Source organism: Eschscholzia californica, unplaced genomic scaffold, assembly GCF_041429995.1.
Source record: "Eschscholzia californica isolate CP2 unplaced genomic scaffold, dmEscCali1.0.p SCAF_1, whole genome shotgun sequence".
Lineage (NCBI taxonomy): Eukaryota > Viridiplantae > Streptophyta > Magnoliopsida > Ranunculales > Papaveraceae > Eschscholzia > Eschscholzia californica.
The window spans coordinates 36,381,316-36,401,724 of NW_028238198.1; the positions used below are offsets into that span (position 1 = coordinate 36,381,316).

The following is a 20,409-nucleotide window of genomic DNA, read 5'->3' on the forward strand; positions in this document are numbered from 1 at the left end:
TAGATTTTTGGACTAAAAACCCGAAAATTATTTATCTAATTAGGGTAAACAATACAAAGACCCAAATTAAAAGAAAAAAATAATCTAAAGATTAAAATAAATACACAAAATTTAAAAAAACACCTTGTTCTTCACCATTATTATAAGGAAACACTAGGAATGCCACCCAGCCACGCTAGCAATACATTACGATGAATAAATACTAAGTACTAACGGCCCCCAAGTTCTAAAGAAACCATTGCTTCAGGGTCACCAATTGTATTACTAGTACTACCACCGTAAGATAATTGGGATCTTCCTTCTTCTAACAGGTAAATCTTCTTTTCTTCATCATCATTTCCTATGAGCTGGTCGAAACCCCAGTTATCATTGGAAGACTTTTTCATCAGTCCATCCAATACAATAAATGCTTCTTTCATTTTCGGTCTACTTTCTCCTTTTATTCTTAAGCATCTCTTTGCTAGTTCTGCAACTTGTTCCACTTGATATCGTTGCTCATCATTTTCACTACTCGCAAACATATGGTCGACGATATGAAACAACTGACTTTCTCTCATCGAAGAGAGGAAATAATTAGCTAAGTTACGGTGATCTTGGTGTCTAGCAAGAGAAACTGCCATTTCCCCCGTCAGTAGTTCAGCAAGTAAAACTCCAAAACTATAAACATCACTTTTCTCTGTTAGTCGTCCGGTAAGAAAATATTCTGGGTCCATGTACCCAAAAGTTCCTTGAACGGCTGTATTCAATAGTGTTTGATCGAAAGGGACTAATCTTGATGCTCCGAAATCTGATACTTTAGTTTTATAATCATCGTCTAAGAGTATGTTACTTGACTTAATGTCCCTATGAATTATAGGTATTGAAGCATCCGAATGTAAGTATGCAAGTGATCCTGCCACCTCTGCCGCTATCCTTAAGCGGTCATTCCATAAAAGATTTGGTACTTTTCTCTCATTATTGTTGTGTAAATGTTCAAAAAGAGTTCCATTCGTAATAAACTCGTAAACTAGTAAGGGAACTTCAGATTCTAGACAACAACCCAAAAGACGAACCACATTTCTATGGTTGATTTGTGATAAAACAACCACTTCGTTTATAAATTGGTTAATTTGAGTCCTGTCTATCACTTTTGATTTCTTAATAGCGACGACTTCTCTGTTAGACAAGACTCCTTTATAAACGGTACCATATCCTCCTTGACCAAGAATTTGAGTCTCGTCGTAATTGTTGGTGGCTTTGTTTAGTTCTTCGGCAGTAAATATTTTCGCAATTGACTTACTACTTCTACCATTTGCGCCACTCCTATTATCTTGAAATTCTTCTTCTCGTTCATGAAGGAGTTGTTGCAACATCAAACCTCCATTTTGCATAAAAAATTTCTCTCTAATCTTGAGGAATTTCATCTTCATATACCACAAATATGACCAAATGCTGCTCACAAGTAAGACTATCAAGCCTACACAACTACCTGCATAGAATGGTAATTCATGTTTACCAATCAACATTTACAATTAGCAACCAGACCACAACTTTTCAGACTAACTGTTAAAAGCACCTCCTCTCAAAATAATCACGGTCACTATTGTGTTGGACTTGAAATTTATTAAATTGGGCGGATCTTGAGTTCACCGATTTCAAAAGGGCGTAAAACACTTTCTTCTTCTCGGTTCTCTATCGCTCAAGTCCTAATGTCAAAAACTTTATTTCTCTTTATAAGTTTGATTCCATGCGTAATGAATCTTGGGTTAATAACGTTTTGGCCCTAACTTTTGACCAACAAATCGTTTTGGCCCGTTTAACTGTCGGGGAGTTTGGTTTGGCCGTCGAAGATAAGAAGAATTCAACTTTTCCCGGAAATACCTTTAGAGGCTAAAATATAGTTAATCCCAAACAAGGATTAAAACATTAATCTACCTCATCTTCCCTTCTATTTTCCACTTCATCTTATCCCTCCTCAACTTCATCTTATCCCTTCTCAACTTCATCTCCACCTCACCTTTCGTCTCTGGCATAAAGTCTGTGACCAGAGGTTGTCGGTAAGTTTCTGTCAGAGAAGAAGAGTGAGGTGGAGGGAGGATTAGATGAAGTGGAGAAAAGAAAAGTAGAGATGATGTGGAATTAATGTTTCAATACTATTTTTAGATTAATTTCATTTTGTCTTCTAAGGCATTTCAGTAATTTTTTTTTTATAATGACCCTTAAGAATTAAATTGAACTATTGTACGCTTATATTTTCCTCTTGATCTTATCCCTCCTCAACTTCATCTTTCCCGCTCTTCACCTCACCTTTCGTCTCTGGCATAAAGTCTGCCCAGAGGTTGTCAGCCTTTGTCGATAACTTTTTGTCAGAGAAGAAGAGTGAGGTGGAGGGAGGATTAGATGAAGTGGAGAAAAGAAAAGGAGAGATGACGTGGAATTAATGTTTCAGTACTATTTTTAGATTAATTTCATTTTTTCTACTAAGTGCATTTCTGTAAAAAAAAAATGAAAAAAAGAATGGCCCTGAAGAATTAAATCCAGTGGTGGACCTAGAAAAATTTCTTTGTGGGGCCACTTTAGTTATAATAAGACATTGTAAATCGTCCAAAAATGTTGACTTGATTTCCAACCGAGTAATTTTTATACATTACAGTTACATTCCAAACCAGTTCAACTACTTAGACATGATTTGTGTTGATTGTAATCAAATAAGTAGTCTTATACACATTCGGATTACTAAAGAAGTTACGGAAAAAGTGAATGCATACTCCTTCTAGAAAAATAGTCAAAAGATAACACACGCAACCACACATATATGTATTTAAATATATATATATATATATATATATATATATAAAGATGAAATAAAAAGAAGGCATTAGAATGACATGGAAAAATCTCTAACAACATTAACGGGAGTCAACATTGAAGTTATAAAGAAAAGAGACTAACAGGTGAACTAATCTGTAAATAGGGGGTCAAAATGTAGAAATATAGGACTAAACTGATAGTAACTAAAAACTAGAGGGCATATATGAATTTACCCAATTGAAAAAACTAAGAAGAGAAGTAAGGGAGTCAACATTGAAGTTATAAAGAAAATAGACTAACAAGTGAACCAATCTATAAATAGTGGGTCAAAATGTAGAAATATAGGACTAAACTGATAGGTAACTAAAAACTAGAGGGCATATATGAATTTACCCAATTGAAGAAACTAAGAAGAGAAGTAAGGGAGTCAACATTGAAGTTATAAAGAAAAGAGACTAACAGGTGAACTAATCTATAAATAGGGGGTCAAAATGTAAAAATATAGGACCAAACTGATAGGTAACTAAAAACTAGAGGGCATATATGAATTTACCCAATTGAAAAAACTAAGAAGAGAAGTAAGGGAGTGGAGTCGAACATAGGACCTCCTATGCGCACGTTATTTCATAACACCACTACACCAACACTCCTTTAAAGATAAGTGTTTGAGGTTGTTTTATATGACGCATCCTTACTACTATTCCAAATAGGCATGCACTTTTGGGACTCGTGGGGGCACGTGTTCCCACAGGTCCCTGGGTGGGTCCGTTCCTGATTAAATCGAACTGTCAAGCGCTTATATGGTCCAAAATGACCAACTGGTCACTGATTAGGGGTCAAACAGAATTAGACTATAAAATAAAAAGTAGGAAAATTTTATAAGGCCTCCCCAATTTTGTTAAAAGGTCTCCCCATAAACCATTTTACTTGCTAAATTATCACTAAGGGGAGGCCTTTTAACAAAAATGAGGGGGCCCTATAAAATCTCCCTAAAAAGTATCTCCTCTTCTGGATGTTAACCTATTCGAACCTAATACAACGCTTTCAACAAAAAAAAAAAAAAAAAACCTAATACAACCTATCATTTCAATATTAAGTTTTTCTTCTTTTTTGATGAGAAATTAAAAAATTGCCTTACCTATAATTATTTGAATAGGTACAGACCTCCTCTGGCGACTGGGGGGAATTGGGGGTGGGCCACGGGCATAGCAATTAAATGTGACAGAGTTTGACATGTTCTCACGACGATAACCATCTGGGCAAAAACATGTATAGCTACCTTCTGTGTTTGTACACTTGTTTGATTCTCCTTTACAACTATCATCGCATTCATTAATATCTAAAGAAAAAAATACGATAATTATGATTGAATTTATCCTCAAAAGTAAGTTGATATCAGATATGAACACGACGATTACCTTGACAACTACCTGGAGTACTCGTAAGGTACGGATTACCTTCATATCCACTACTGCACTTGCATCGATAACCATTAGCACCTCCGGGCTCGTAGCAATAGGTGTTCGGCCCACAAGCATAGCTAGTTAAGTTTTCTGCTGCTTCATGGCACGTCTTTTCCCCAATGGTCCAATCCATTATTGCAGGAGCATACTGATAAGCTTCTTTATCAAATCCCTTTACATATGATGTTTTAAATTTGAACCAATCTTGTTCCGCTACAAAGGCCGTATTACACATACCCAAATTCGTATCATTACTTTCAGGTTTGTGAATGGTAACTTCGTACCTGTAGATGCCTTTAGGAATGGGGGTGTTGCAACAACCTTTGCCAAAGCAAGTTCCATTCTCTAAATCATTTATACTCGTACAAGTAGACTGACATTTTGTGGTAAACGTACCTCCTAATATTCCATCAAGTGCCACACTGTTGTCGGCGTTACAACCGATACCAAAAAACTTGTTTTTAGTATCGGAGAATGTGAATTTGCCAAGATTGGCCATGGTAGAGACCCAGGTCTCTCCAACATTATCATTACAATACGGAGCTGCCAGTAGTTTTACTCTTAATTCCCCGTCCAATATTGAAACGTTTAAGACATCTATATTACGGTACAACAGAATTGGACGATTCAAAGAGTAACTGCAATTTAACAGAAACGGTTGGTACCCCTCCCCATCCTGGTACTGAGGTTCATAATGGTAACAACCTTCGCCGATGCCAAATGGGTAGGGAATGCTAATACCCCCGCATTCTTCTTTGCACCCAGGCTTTATGGTGGTGGTGATCATCATGGTCGCAACCATTGTCATCGGTACTACTAGTAATATTAAGATGGGTAATAGCAACATTGATGAGCAGTCTGCTGCAACCATACCTAATGAGACTCAATTTTGTTTATCCTCCTTATTGTAAGAATCCTTAACCTATATATTTTTAGAGAGAGAGGATTCTCGTTAGAAGACAATTCTTCTTGAGATTCTTATAAGATTTTTTTTTTGTTTAAGTTTGAAAATTCGTTTTTCTCGGCTTGACCAACTTACAGAGCCGTGTCTGAGAATTTGGAGGCCCGGGGCCAAATTCTTGCTAAGTGTATAAATAAAATATAAAAAATTTATACGTAAAATAAAAAGAAAACTCAAAATAATTCGGCCTTAAAAAGATAACAAATAATTTAGTAATTAATTAACAATGTATCTTGGAAAATATTTAAAGCTATTAAACATGGTACTGAAAATTTGATGAAAAACTAACTAATAAAATACATACTTGGGTGATTGAATTTGTTATTAATGAATATCGAAAGAAAAACTCGAACAAATTAAAGTAGACTGTGGTTGCGAGATAGCTAAAAAAGAATTTTTCAATTAGTTTCAAAGATGAAGTTTGAAAGAAAAAGAATTTTTTTTAATGGTCATATCGATTAAAGCCTATAAATATAACGATATAGTCATAAATCAACTTGAAAGAGGATGTGGGAAGGATGACATCTTAATTTTTTTTTTTGATGAACAATGACATCTTAATTTGATTTGGAAAATTCCTATTCTAAAGTAGCCGTATGTATTAATTGTGAGAGAGAGAAAAGTTAGAGAGAGAGAGAAAGTTAGAGAGATTAAATAGGAAGCCTACTAGTCTGTTGGAAAGTTCCTTGATTGACGCGCGTAAAAGTCTGGAGGAAAGTCCTTAATTTATGCCACATGTACAAAGCAACCGGGGAGAAAAAAACTAACCTGTCTAGTGTATAGAAAATGAGAGGAGTGGGCCCCATTATAGTGGGGGGTCCCAGGGCGAAAGCCCTGCCCGCCCCCCTCAAGACACGGCTCTGCCAACTTACTATATTTACGTCCGCGACTTTATGATGCGTATTGATTAGAAGAAATTTCTTTTCGACATTTCTTGTGTTTTTGCTTGACTTGTCTTTTTTGCTTGACTTGTTTTTTCTACTAATCCACAACATCAATATATTGCTAATTTGTCAACAATTGGTAGCCCAAGTGGTTTCAAGGTGTTGACATAAACCCCAGAAATCCCTGGAGGTCCCAAATTCGAATCCCAGAGAAAGTGAAATCTTTGGTTATTTGAATTGTGATTATGTAGGTATTAATAAAGTTGTTGGGCTTCAGGTCGTTGTCTTTGTTGGGCTATGGGTTCGTTGTTGTTAATGTTTGAGTGGGCAGTTATCGAGCTTATCATATCTATGATGTATCAAATGCCAATATCACGATATACGTAGATGGTAGTCTGTCTTCCAAAAAAAATAATAATGTATTGCTAATTTACACAATCAATATTTTTGAACAATTGAATCAATAATTGTGATTCAGATTGATGATGTGATAACTGTTATAACAGAATAAACAGTCAGATTGTATAGTGATGGTCTTTTACTTTTACCATTTTCCTTCCACTTCAAATACATCCATAATTTTTCCAAAAAAAAAAAAATACATCCATAATTTAAGTTCAGATATTTTCCACGAGATAGTAGTAGTTACATACGTATAGAGGCATTTACCCCGCTAGACCTTCTTGAGATTCCTTGACAATTCTCATTATCGTCCGAAAACATTTTTCAGCAATAATGAAAATATGTTTGAATAGTTTTTATGGTTGTTAGTAAGTAAATATTTGTTATGAACATATTTCGAGATGTCTTTTGGAAAACACAATAGGACACATTTTTTTTTTGAGATCTTAGACATAATTTATGTTGTTATGAACATTTTTTTAAAATGTTGTAGGATTTAATTGTGGAACTTAAGGTGATTAATTTCTCACTATACTAATGTTTAATAACTTGAATGTTGTAGGTCGATTTCAATAAATTTGTTTTGGACATTTCAAACAATGTTCTATTCTTCCATAATCAGTTGTTTGGTAAATAAATTTTTTTCCAACAAATATCATAATTTGTTTGCATGTCAAAAATTGGTTGAAAAATGATTCCATTGCTTTCACAAATTAATATCTGTTTAGAATAGATAATTAGAATGTCGATGCCAATTCTGCTTGTGATGGTAACATAATTTTAAATGTCTTATGCAAAGGTGTGTCTACTGTGAACAATGGTAAAGGAAGGTCAGATGATAAGGAGATTGAAGTCGGAGAAAGAAGATCCCAGAAGCTGAGGAGTTGAAATCATATTGGAAAGAAGTGACTCAAAGAAAAAGGACAAAAATGACATTCTTGGTCCTCGAAGATAATAGGATTAAATGGAGATTAGAGAACTTTGTAAACATTATTAACTATGTTTTGAAATATGTTTTGTTTAATCGGAACATAAACCAATGTTCTGGAATGATAACTTACGTGCTTGCAGCATAAACCATTAATTTCGAACACAAGTAGTTATGTTTTGTGAAAATCTTGTTTCCACAATTTTATTTTTTGGTTGCATATTTGTGGTTGCTAATGGCACTTCTTATTTATTGGGTATATCTATTAAGATCTCAAAGTCATGCATGGTATGTTTTTGTTAGAAATTTTTTCACCACTGGTGATAATTTGTATGCATATTGTGGATTGCTCTAAGTCGGCTTTGATTTGTTCTAAACATTTTTTAGATTGCTTTGAACTTATCAGGTTGGATGCATTTTTTTTGGTGGAATTTTTTTTTCAACACCGATCGTTATTTGTTTGCATATTTGTGATTGCTCTAATTCAGTTTGTTTTTAATTGTAAATATTTTTGACGATGTTTTATACTATCCTGGTTGGATGCATATTCTTGGTTGGTCTTAGTATATATTTACTTTGTTGTCGACATTTTAGAAAGGTTGAAGTATTTCATGGTAGGGCTTAATGTTGATAACTTTTCACAACACTAATGTTTTTTTGGTTGCATATTTTTTAATACTCTCAGTATTTTTATTTGTAGTGTGTAACTATTTAAATGTCGACGACATAACTAAACGCTTTCAATATTGATCATTATTTGTCTGTATATTTGTGATCGTTGTTAGTCAGTTTGTATGTGTTGTAAACATTTTGGTAAAAATACTTGTGCTATGTAAAAAGAGATTGGATTCTGGTTTAAGCAAATATGAAATTTCTTTAAGAAGAGACTTTTCCGTTACTTACAAATTTGAAAAACAACAGGGCAATTTATATGTTGCTTAAAGCAATTTGATATTTGTCGGAATTATTTCGATACGTGTTGTATAGAATCAATATTTATTCTGAATATAAAAACGATGTTTTTCGCGTAACATTTTAATTAATATTCTGAACAATTACGATAGTGTTGAAACCATAAATGAGTTAAGTAAACAACATAAATTGAAATATTTATAACAAAATCTTTTGTTCCAGTTACAAAAGCTAAAATGTCTCCAAACAAAAAATAATTATTGAGACCAAACAAAAAATTTGTAACTCAAACTGGATATTGGTTCAAAACTTTTCACTCATCCTAAACATATTTGACCTATGTGAGTAAATACAGGGTTCCAAGATTCCGATATAAGTTTTTGTTCCCGTCTCGTGAATCATCAGTTGTTTTATCTGCTTCCTTCGGAATTGAGACTGCAAGTGGTTAAAATCAGTGACAAAAAAGAATGTGATTTCGATAATAAGAATAGTACAAAAAATGCAATAAACATATGCATGCTTGTCAAGACCAGTATCGGGAATGCTATAAAGTATAGTCGTTGATCTCCGAACAATCATATATGATTTCTCATATATATAAGTATTGCATGAACAGAGAATAGTAGCGTAATAAAATGTCAAAAAACTTTTAGAACAAACCGAAATATGTCCAGAAATTATAAAAATATTTTAATTTATATAGTGTTTGCTCTAGAAATATCCATTTATGTAACAAACAAACACATAGTGCTGGAAGCAAGGGACGTTATGCTAGAACAACAGCGCTTTATGTTTGTTATCTTTGAAGATAAGTTGCAAACATAAAAAAGAAAAAAAAAGATAGTGTTTAATGGTTACGTTGAACATTTACATGTGTGCTCAAAACATCCTCTTTGTGTTGATATTAGTGCTTTTGAGTTTCAAACATAATATTTTAGCTTTAAATATAACAAAAATTAAAATCATGTTTCATGGTAATGTTGAGAATATATTTGTGTGTTGAAAACATAACGATTTGTGTTCGGATATAAATGTTTCCGCTATATGCACAAAGTGAAATCCTGTTAAAACATTGATTTGTATTACGGTTTAAGTGACTGTGAAGAAAAAAAACATTAGAGAGAGAAACATGTATGGAAGATCAAAATCTGGACGCACTTTTTTTTGGAGCAAGCATTTTCGAGTTTGGTCGCTGAATTAACATCGTTTCTATAACAAATTTAAAATGCTTAAAACACAATCAATTTTTGTAAAACACAAAATCTGGGTTTTCATGGTAACAGTTATAAAATTAAAGAACGCATTTTTCAGTTTGATCATTGTATTAACATCGTGCTAACAACATATTCTAAAATACTTAAAACACCTGTCAATTTGTCTATTAAACATCAACATTTGCTAAAACGTAATTTCTAGAGAGAGAAACCGAAAAATAGATCTAAGTATCTACTTTTTGAATTCTTTAAACAAAAAATTTTGAAGAACAAATCATATGTTGGTATTCATGATGAAGCTAAAAACTTTGAAAAGAGATAAATAGATAAGATAGATGAATAATAAATTTGTTGCAATAAAACATTAAAGATAAAGAAGTAAGATGAAGTAACTGAAGGATATATGTCCTTAGAGTTTGAAGGTATATCCTTCCGAAGGAATGTCCTTCGACCAAGATGTCAATGCGTACGATTTGGCTAATAGGATAATGATGACCTTATTGGAAGATCAATCAATCCGGTTCAATTAGGAGTCGTAATGCTTAACTAGAAGCCGCTTACGATTGTCAGATCACTTTGGTTATCCGCAGCTAACATAGACCTGATCCTACAACGGGTTGCACATAAGAATGGTAACTTGAACAGTGAGAATAGACTAATGGAAACTAGCATATAGATGGATATGATCCAGTCTGATGTGCTCAAAAGATAGAAAAAAATCGGGCTCGAAAAACAAACCCGAAAAAGGAAAAAACCCACTTTTAAGGGCAAACAAGGGATTCCCTTAGAGGGAGATCCCTGACCGGCCACTTAAGGGGTATGGGCCGGACAGACTAAGCCCATTAAGGGCTAGTCTGTCCGGCCATAGCATGAGGAAACCCTAATTAGGGTTTTATCCCTAATTAAGAGTTTCAGTTAGATTAAACTCTAACTTGTGCTTATCTTTTCTGAGGGACTTTTAGGATTCCTTATTTGAGTGTGACTCTACTAAGGTAATGCCTATATAAGGACCAGTTATGAGTTCAGAAAAAGGAGCAGAATTTTCTCATAAAGGAAATCACTCTCTTCACACAACTATTGGAGAGAGAGGATTTTAGAGAAAAAGTTCCCATTCTATCTATCAAATCTAGAAGAAGGAGTTCTTCATCTCTACCTTCAAGAAGGTCCTAGCTGACCGAAAGAAGGGAGTTCAAGTTATACACTTGAAGCTCTTTTATCTTCCGAATACTGGTCGGAATTTAGTTCGTGGGAAAACGAATAAAGGTATTTTTCTTCCTTATAGTTCATTGATTAGTTCACGCATAGATCCTGGATAACTTAGTGTTAATCATATGCTGATTGAGATTCCACTACCAACACCAGTTAGATGATTAGGGATGTATTAGATACATGCAAAACCCTATAGTGGCATCATGAATTGTTTGCATGAAACTATCTTTGGCTAGAACGAATTAGAGTCGAACTTGAAATTGATAGATAGAATTGTTTGAATAAAGATTGGGACAAATTTCGATTAGTTTGAATTAGATTTAAACATAATCAAACATGTATCTGAAAGAGTTTTAATGCATAGAATCGTTAGGTTTTAAAAGGGTTTTCGAAAACGGATCTAACAGATTATAGAGATTTTGAAAAATGGGTTTCAAAAGCATGAGTTTTGGGTGGTGAATAGTGCAAAAACAACAACTTTCACCATGAAAACATGAGGAAGAAGAAGGTAAAAAACCAAGAAAGTAAGGGTTTTTGAAAAATATCAGAAACTCATAGGCTGGTCTCGAGACACGCGAGACTAAGGAAGTCCTGGTCTGAACAGGACTGGGATTCCTAGTCCGAATAGGATTGGGAGTGCGAGATTTAGAATCTCAGACATCCCAGACGAGTCTTGGATGCCTCTGGGAATCTCAGTCCGAGACGGACGAGGAGGACCGAGACACGTCTTAGGTTCCTATATAGGTCTCGGTCTAGGACGCATCTGGTGTGGCCTGTGCCATCTCAACCTTAGTGACCGAGATGGCCCGAGCCGTCCTATGCTGGGATGCGTCTAGGACGCGTCAAGCATATCCCATCTGAGAGGATCTAGGCATCCATCCCAAAAGTCCGGACCTTGACTAACTTTGACCGAGCCTAGTCAATGGACTTTGACCAAATTTGACTTGCGTCTTTTCGAGTTTGACTTGGGCCCATTAGGCCTTGACTCGAGTGGGAGACTTTCTTACCTTTTCTTCCGGTCCCAAAACATAATTTTTCCAACATTTACCCGGGTCATCCGAGGACCAAAACGGAGTTTTTCCTAAAGTTGATTTTGAAAATCATTTAGGAAGAACCAAGTGGGCCATTAGTCCGAATTTAACGAAAATTGAACTTAGAAGCCCATTAGACATAGAGATGTCACAATATTCCACAAATAATTATACGAAAAATAGCAAAACCTATAAATGAATCTAGGATACATACTTCATCTTATGAATGTCATATTTTTTTTGGATGTATGTATATATGTGAATGCGTAGTATAGTATTCCCTTTAGATAAGTTATCGATTCTTGTTTCTAAGCACAAACGAGTATGTGCCCGAATAATACTTAGAGTATAGGTCTAGAGAAACCATTGATGAATCGAATGATGAGATCATGATTCGAGTGGGACTAATCAATGGTGGTTCAAGGATGAAAATCCAAACAGACCATTAGACGAACAAGAATTAATCTAAAAGATGAGATTTTTTAGGAGGCAGGTTTTTTGGATAAAACCTTACGAGAATTCACATAAAAACTTTTACGTATACGTCACGAATGGTTACGATAGAGTTTACAGTAACGCAAACTTGATAAAATACGTAATAATCCCTAAAAGAATTTTGAGTATAAGCCTACCCAGAGATAAGCCACCTGTTGATCCCTTGTTCATCGATGGTGGGTGTGCCTCCGCAGAGTGCCAACTTTTACCTCGGGACAATACGAGTAAATCTGTGAAGAGGTCTACGCTTCTAAACTGGTTTTACTCAACGAGTCAGCAAAAGGGTTTTGGACTTCAAGGCAAAGGATTAAGTTTGACACTCAAGTGTAAAACTAATCAACCAAGAGTCGTAGGAGTATGATCAGTAAGGATGTTACTCACCCAGGACAATGGAGTTAAGGGTAGTGCCCTAGTACGCTTAACTTCGAAGAATTGGGATCTTGGAATCGTATTATTCAAACAAGGGATAAGAATTTTGAATAATATGGAAAAATCAGGATTTTGCAAGGATAACAATTTTAAGTCACTTTGCTTTCTTTACGTGTAGTTTAATTATGACATTCGACGATACCTTCAACCTCCACATGGTGATGGAAAAATTGAACGACAAGAACTACGTTCAATGGAAAAAAAATCTGAGAAAGGTTCTCGAGAAAAGAGCGGAAGTATTGGACACACCTATCCTGGTACTTACAAAAACCTCTTCTAAAGAGGAACGTGAGCTAGCTGACATTATGAAAATAAGGTCAGCACCAGTGACCGGACTGATGCTAGTATCCATGGAAAAGGAATATCAAGATAATTTAATTGACATGGATGCATATAGCATTATCCGACAACTGAGAGAAATGTTTGACGCACAATATCGAAGGGAAAGATATGAGATATCCAGAGAACTGTATTGAAAAAGCAACAAGAAAGAGAGAAACCTGTTCCACTTCATGTCTTAGAAATGATTAATCATATCAATGACTTGAAGTGGATGGGAGCAACTATGGAAGTCAACTTTGTAGTTGAATTGATCTTACTTTCCCTACATAATGGGTTTAGAGAAGTACGATGCAACTTTGAAAGAAAGTTTGGCATAGTCTCTCTCGAAAGATTGCTCACAATTTTAGAAGTAGCCGAAAGGAAAATCGGAGTACCTGAAAATACAGAAGAAGTTCTTATTGTTCAAGAAGGTATCGACCCGAGAACGGAAGACGTTAGGAGAAGGACACGCTCTAGGATAAAAAGGGGCAGGCGAGTCCCAAGACTTAGAACTATCCTTCCTAACAATAGTTGTTTATTCTGTGGTAGCAGAACTCATATATGGATAAGAGATTGCCCATGCTACCAGGAAGAGCTAAACAATGGAGCTGGAAGCTCCGACCTAGGTAAAAATGTAAAAAGTTGAATCTATTAAATACAAATTCCCTTAAAGGTATTGGATACCTAATGCTCATGTCATTATGAATGACAGGAGCAAGTGGGACCTGAGTATTTGACTGAAAGGAGACGAACCTGTCAAGAGTAGCAGAAGCAATGGTTGTTGAGAAGGCTCAAGAAGGATTCAAGTCTCCTATAGGCACTACTTTGGTTAGACTTCAATATTTTTCCCTTTTTTGAACATCGTCTCTAGAATTGGATTCATGAGAAAATAAAGTATTTTGGTTTCAATAATTTATGGTGTTCTTAGAAAGGTGTCTATTTCAACTTACAAACTTAAGATGCCAAACGATTCGTTATTCTAATCTAGTCAGACATCTAGGTTGAACATGGTCCAAACAAACTGGTCTGACAAGATCTCTTATGACAAAACAGAGGTCAACTAATCACTTATGTTAGACATTAGATAATGGTTAATGTGACTAGAATAAACTAAGTACTCGAATTTAGAACAAGTTTTAGAAACTTGACCTAAATTAAGTAATGAATCAATGTGACTAGAGATTTTGATGAGATCAAAAGTCTTAGTCATAAAAGGTCTTCCGAAAAAACAAGTGTCTAACACAAGCTGCATACCCACTAAACCTAAAACTGCTATAGAAAATAAAAGAATTCCATACGGGTATGGATTTTAGAAGAAGTTCTAAAATAGCCTTTTATTTAAGTCTGAGAGCTTCAGACATAGTTTCTTCTTCAAGAGAAGAAATATGGGGTTTTTCCCTCACCACATCGGGACAAAATTGGATTGTTGCTCTCGATGGTGTCTTCCTTGAAAGGAGTTGTTCAAGAAGACAAGTGGGAGAAAAATATTTGAATCTGATTCGAACCGAGCAACAAAAGAACAAATGGGAGTAATAGAAACTCGCCAAGTAACTTCTTAAGAGTTAAGAAGATTCTACGATATTGTTCAAAACTTCATTGAGTCTTCAGAAGACCCACAAAATCTATTGCAGAACCAAACTCTGAAAATTGGCTGAGAGTCAAAAGGATCAAAAGTAAGAGTTGCTATCTAACATTCGAAAAGGAATCCAAGGGTTGATTTTCTAAAAAGAATTGTTAGACTCTTGTTCAACAAGAAGGTAAGTGGGAGTAAAACAAGTTAGTTTCAAGTCCTGTATGTGGGACATACTAGAATTTAGAAACAGTTAAGGAACTGACTTAACAGGACGCTAGACGAGGGTAAACAAAATTGGGCATCGAAATCTATATAGTCATAGATTAACAGATGATAAGACTCGTTCAAAAGAAGTTTTAAAGAGGTCTAACTAGAAATACTCTTAGAGAGAGATTCTAACCATCTCTCATGGATCACTGCTAATAATTCAGAATTTGGAAGTTCTGATGAGCAAAAGTACACATGAGAGAAACACTGATGTCACAAGACATGAGATCGATTCTGGAGATGATCGATTTTTACCCGCACATATAGAAATACAGAAGTATCTGATGTCGTCGCCCATAAACAACAGAGAGATTCCTAGGATACTTGGAGTATTTAGGAGAGAGTCTCTGAAAGTAAAAGTTGAAGAAAGTCATAAAAAACAATCTTCCGAAAATAAAGATAGGAATATTTTAGGAAGGACAACAAGGTGAAAAGGGGTTTTTCACAATGGGAGTCATTGCAAACTCTACTAGTAAAGAAAGTTCAATTAGCACTTGGGAAGTGTTAGTTTCAGTTTAAGAAAACTGACATTATCATAAAAACTGACGAAGGCGTTCTTCAGCATGATAATGATAAGCAAAGTGAAAACAAAAAGTGGATTGAATTCACAAACTAAACTCTCACCTTAGATCGAACATGGGAGATGTACGAATCTAAGGAGTTAGGGTCATGAAAGACTGCCCTAAAAGGACTTGTAAAATTGGGCACGTAAAGGAGTTAAAAAGGGGAACTCACTTTTACGAACTCTTGTTATCCGAAATAAATTAGTTTATTTCATCATCTAAATTGTGGTTTAGAATTTAGATGACAGTCCAAAATAATGGAAAGTTCCAGATAGGTTTATTAGATACGTGATCTAATGAAAGAAACCTACAATGTGAACATGGAAGCTATCCATTATAGTATCCCTAGTCTAGGTCATTGGTTGGACAACAATGACTTAAGAAGAATAGCATGAGTGATTGACAAGATAGCGCTGTTTCTTGGGCTATAGGATTAAGGGCATTCAAGTCAACTTCATGGGTGTATGAGATACACTGGAAACCCACCAAGCGAGAGTACTTCAAGAGTTTAAGATATGAACGTCATTACTCTCATTTAGCAAATTGGAGGGATTCCTCAAAACATGAGTACTCACTCATCTTATGTAAGGAATGTCGAGCCTTAGTCTCGTCAAACGCCGCGCCGGAGGTTATAAAAATGGAGGCCAGGTGAAACAGGATAGACATGAAGTTGAGTGGAAGTACAAGAATGGAATATGTCTTCCTAACGAGAGTTAAGATAAAATACCTCTAGGCCACTTGAGGAGTGACAACTGGAAATGTGATGAGACATGAAAATGTCTCATCTGAATCTCTTAACTCGGGTTAGTTAGTCCAGTTCGAGCAGTTACTCTCATGAATTGTGTATTTCTCTTGTCCAGATGTCTTTTACGGAGTTCGATGCGAAAACATCGTGATAAAGACATACTTGAGGGGCATTTTGGTCATTTTAATGACAAGGGTATTCTGGTCAATATTAGTGCTCATGTGAAAGTAGAGTCCGAGACGAGTCTATCGGCGAAACTGGAAGTGAAAACGGAGTCCGAACGAGCAAGATAAAGAAGGTCAAAGTCTTGGTCCAATTAAGTAGACTAACGAGTATGAAGACGACATGTGGCGTTGCAACTTAATTATTCCTATGGTGAAGCACAAAATCAGCTCTTATTTGACCGAGCCAGCAAATCAACCACCAGCAACATCTTTTCCCAAAATTCATGGGAAATCTATTCTTTCCTACTTTCTCTCGTATATTATTATAATAAAGAAAGAAAGGCATCTTTTGCTTCCTTTCTTGGTGGCGGAAATCCAACGGAGCTTGAAACGAACAGTAAGATCGGACGACTGTTTCTTCTCATCTCAATAGGCAGCGATGTAGCGAATCATTGCACAAAAAGTAGCCAGCAATTAAATCGATGACAAGTAAGTGCCTATCCCTTCTTCTTCTCTGATGCTATGCCCGGCTGATTTCCAGGCCCCAATCCCGGCGCGCTGACGTAGCGCGCCAACCGGGCATAGCATCCGATCTGGAGCGAAGAAAGGAGCCAGGAAATGTGGTTTCGTATTTAGTCCCTGAAATTTATGTTTATTCAGGCACAGTCCCTATTATAAAATAGTTAGTGATGCCCTAAAATCTATCTCCCCCCTATCAGACATCAGTTGCGTTCTTCTCACTCTCTCTCTACAGCTCGTCTTCATCACTCTCTTCTTCATAGCATCCCACTTTATAAACCCTAAATATTTTCAAATGGGTAATTAATCTAAATATTTTCAAACGGGTAATTAATCGTTATGATTTTGATCATAAGTCTCAAGCTTATCATGAAATTATTGATCTCTGGGGAAAGCCTGGTCATTTAATCACAAACTTGCATCACGAAAGTATTGATCTTTGAGGAAAGCTTTGTCGTTTGATCACCAACTCTTCTCGTCATGAAAGTATTTATCTTTGAGGAAGCTTTGTCATTTACTGTCGAATTTGACTTTTTAGATCTTGGTGAGGCGTTATATTAGTAGTGGTGGATGAACTGCTTATAATCAAATAAGAGAATATGGATGTAAAACTGAGAAGATTGCACATTACTCTGTGTTTATCATTTTACGTAAGAAACAAATATCTATTTGTTGAAGTCAAATTCGAACGGATGTTGTAATGGTAATGACATTGAAGTAGAGAAGGTGTTTGTTGAAATGAAAGAATCTCAAATTCAACCAAATGTGTGTCCTTTAACTCTTTGTACTATAGTAATCTATGTGTTATGTAAAAATGTCCAATTTTCTAAATCTATTAAGCTTGAAGAGATCACTTCGCTGTCTTTTTACTGTTATTACATTACTAAATTTTATGTAGTTTCTAAATTACAATCTAAGCAACTTGTCCTCCTAATATGTAGTCACTTTTTGCTGGAAGAATACTTTTTCTTTGTTAAGTGATTAAACATCAGATTGTATGTTTATAAAGGACTGCATTTCAACAGAAAAAAAATGGGTACATGCACCTTAACGCTTAATGGATACCCACTACAAATTGATCAAATCAGTTTGTCAGCTTAAAGCATCTACATAGGTATGCTATATGCTGTGATAATTTATGTGAAGTGTCTACGATTCTTTTAATACACATGGTATATCTTTGCACCTGCAAGATGATCATTCAACTTACACCAACAAAAGCTAATAAAAATTATGGAGAAATCAAATACTATCATATAGGTAGGTGTCTAACTCTGTTCATCCATCCGGAGTTGTAAAAAGAAACACAAATTATGTTTTTTCTTTTCTTTAAATAAAACAAAGAAACAAGTAACCACAAGTCACAACACAATGTTATTAGGGTGGGTTTCCCTCAACTTGAAAACACTTCCTGCGACAGAGCTCAAATGCTATCGTGTCCGACACATAAAATGTTGTCTAATCGTTGAAGGTTGTTTCAGCTCCAATAACTTCACTACCGCTCACAATTCCTGCAGCTAAATATACTTGAATAAGAATTGATGAAAGCTAATCCAAGTCTTCGATGGAGATATGGGATGAACCTAATTTAGAAAAATAAGTATCAAAATCTTTCTCTCCGCTACTCCAGAATCAGATGACAAAAAAGAACCACCTCTGTTAGATAGGACACAATTTTTTTTGCAAATTGAGGGCGTTAGGCTCTCATCGTCATTTCTCCGCAATCTTGTTTTTGTTTAAAGTTTCAAGGCTGTAGTCGTTCCGTTTAGGGTTGGTTTTGTCCGAAAATACAATTTCATCCATTGCTTCTCTATGTCTGCCTCGGCGAGTATCGAGCTTTGCTTGTGTACTTCCACGCCTCATCTTTTAGCTTAGATTTCTCGTTAATATTAAATACTTCATCCATTGCTTCTCTATGTCTGCCTCGGCGAGTATCGAGCTTTGCTTGTGTACTTCCACGCCTCATCTTTTAGCATAGATTTCTCGTTAATATTAAATACTGTATCCTGTAGAAGTAATAATTTAACGAATCGACCAAGAAAAAGAAAACATTTCCGACTCGGTAAATGCAACACTTAAACTAATAAACAGTTGCAGAAGAAGACACACTCACTTGATGTTATAATCTTTCATATGGGTCAAATGCACAATAATTACAACATAAATTTATCAATCTTGCTACACGAAAATACCATTACCATCAGGATATTCTATAAGTTTTGTTAAGTATGTATCAACTTTTTTGCAACAACTTTTGATTCAACTCGTTTGAAGAAAATGATTGTTCCTAGCAATTAAAAGGATTTGTACCTATGAAGAAGAAAAATGATGAACACTCACCTCCGTTGCAAGAAAAATGGAAGCCCTAGGTGGTGATGAAGAGAGAGTGAGAGAGAGAAAGTCGAATGAAACTTTCGATCTGTTCAAACCCGAGGTGCTGTTCTCTGATGAAGAGAGGAAGCCGTGCCCTAACTGAGATGAGGAGAGAAAGTGAGTGAAACCTTTGATCTGATCAAATGCTATTGTCCAACCATAAGTGATGAAGCCGAGTGAAGATGAAACCCTGAGTGAAGAAGTTGGGTGAAGGTGAAACCCTAACTCCCTAAGTGAAGAAGAAACCCTCGAGAGGAAATGTAGAGTGAAATTTTGAGATGAAATGGGATTAATTTGATGTTTTTATGCAAAGCCCTTTATTGTAATTAAGGTAAACTTAAGGGACCAGAAATGAAACTCGCCTAGTTCCATTTCCTGTTGAAAACACGTCTGATGCTATGCCCGGTTGGACTGCCAGCTCGGCCGGCCGGGATTCAGGCCTGGATTCAGCCGGGCATAGCATCATTTTTGTTTAAAGAAACTAAGGATTTTTATTCCTTCTCTGATGGCAAGAACAACTCGGTTTTGGGGATTTGTCTGAGTTTAGTCTTCTACATAATAGAAAAAATGGAAACTTACAGGGAGGATCGATGAGGAAGGAAATCTGATTGAGATGATATCTTGACAGATTCATAGAGTGAGTTAAGAAGGTTTTAGAACTGAAGATATTTCTTATAGAGCTAGAGATTGAAGATTGTCGGATATTGATGGAAATTATTTCTAGAGAGATAAACCAGGTTTCTATAAAAAATAGAGAAGGTTTTATTTCTCTTATCTCTCTAAACAGAGAAAAGATTGGATTGATGATTGAAGAAGGCAACAGAAGATTTTAGAGAGAGTGATTTTTAGAAATTCTTTGAGAGAGAATTGATGGAAGATTCGGTTCATTGCTATTTTCTATAGGGAGAGTGGAGTACTATAAAACCGATTGAAGACAACAGTGAAAGGAGATCTCGACTGGAGGGTCTTCCTCTGGTAGCTCAACCAAAACCGACTATATTAGAGAGAGAGAGAGAGTGATGTAAAGAGCTCTCGGTGTTAGATCATCTGACGGCAAAAGAAGAAGAAAGAGGTTTAGAGAGAGAGAAGGAATTTGAGTTTACTGTTTTCTGCTTCTTCTTCTTCTGATTCTTCTCTTTGTGAGAGAGAGAAGATTAGATAGAAAG

The 20,409-nt window shown here is 35.6% G+C and overlaps 1 long non-coding RNA gene and 1 pseudogene across 1 annotated transcript; both read right to left on the bottom strand.

The window, feature by feature from the left end:
• Positions 1-209: 209 nt before the first annotated feature.
• On the bottom strand, positions 210-5,124 carry LOC147566471 (wall-associated receptor kinase 2 pseudogene; annotated as a pseudogene).
• Positions 5,125-18,104: 12,980 nt separating this feature from the next.
• LOC147566472 (uncharacterized) lies at positions 18,105-19,518 on the bottom strand. Its single transcript, XR_015230470.1, has 2 exons — positions 19,211-19,518; positions 18,105-18,876 (listed from the first exon to the last, which is right to left on the bottom strand). It is a non-coding gene; the product is annotated as an uncharacterized LOC147566472 (long non-coding RNA).
• Between the last annotated feature and the right edge of the window lie 891 nt (positions 19,519-20,409).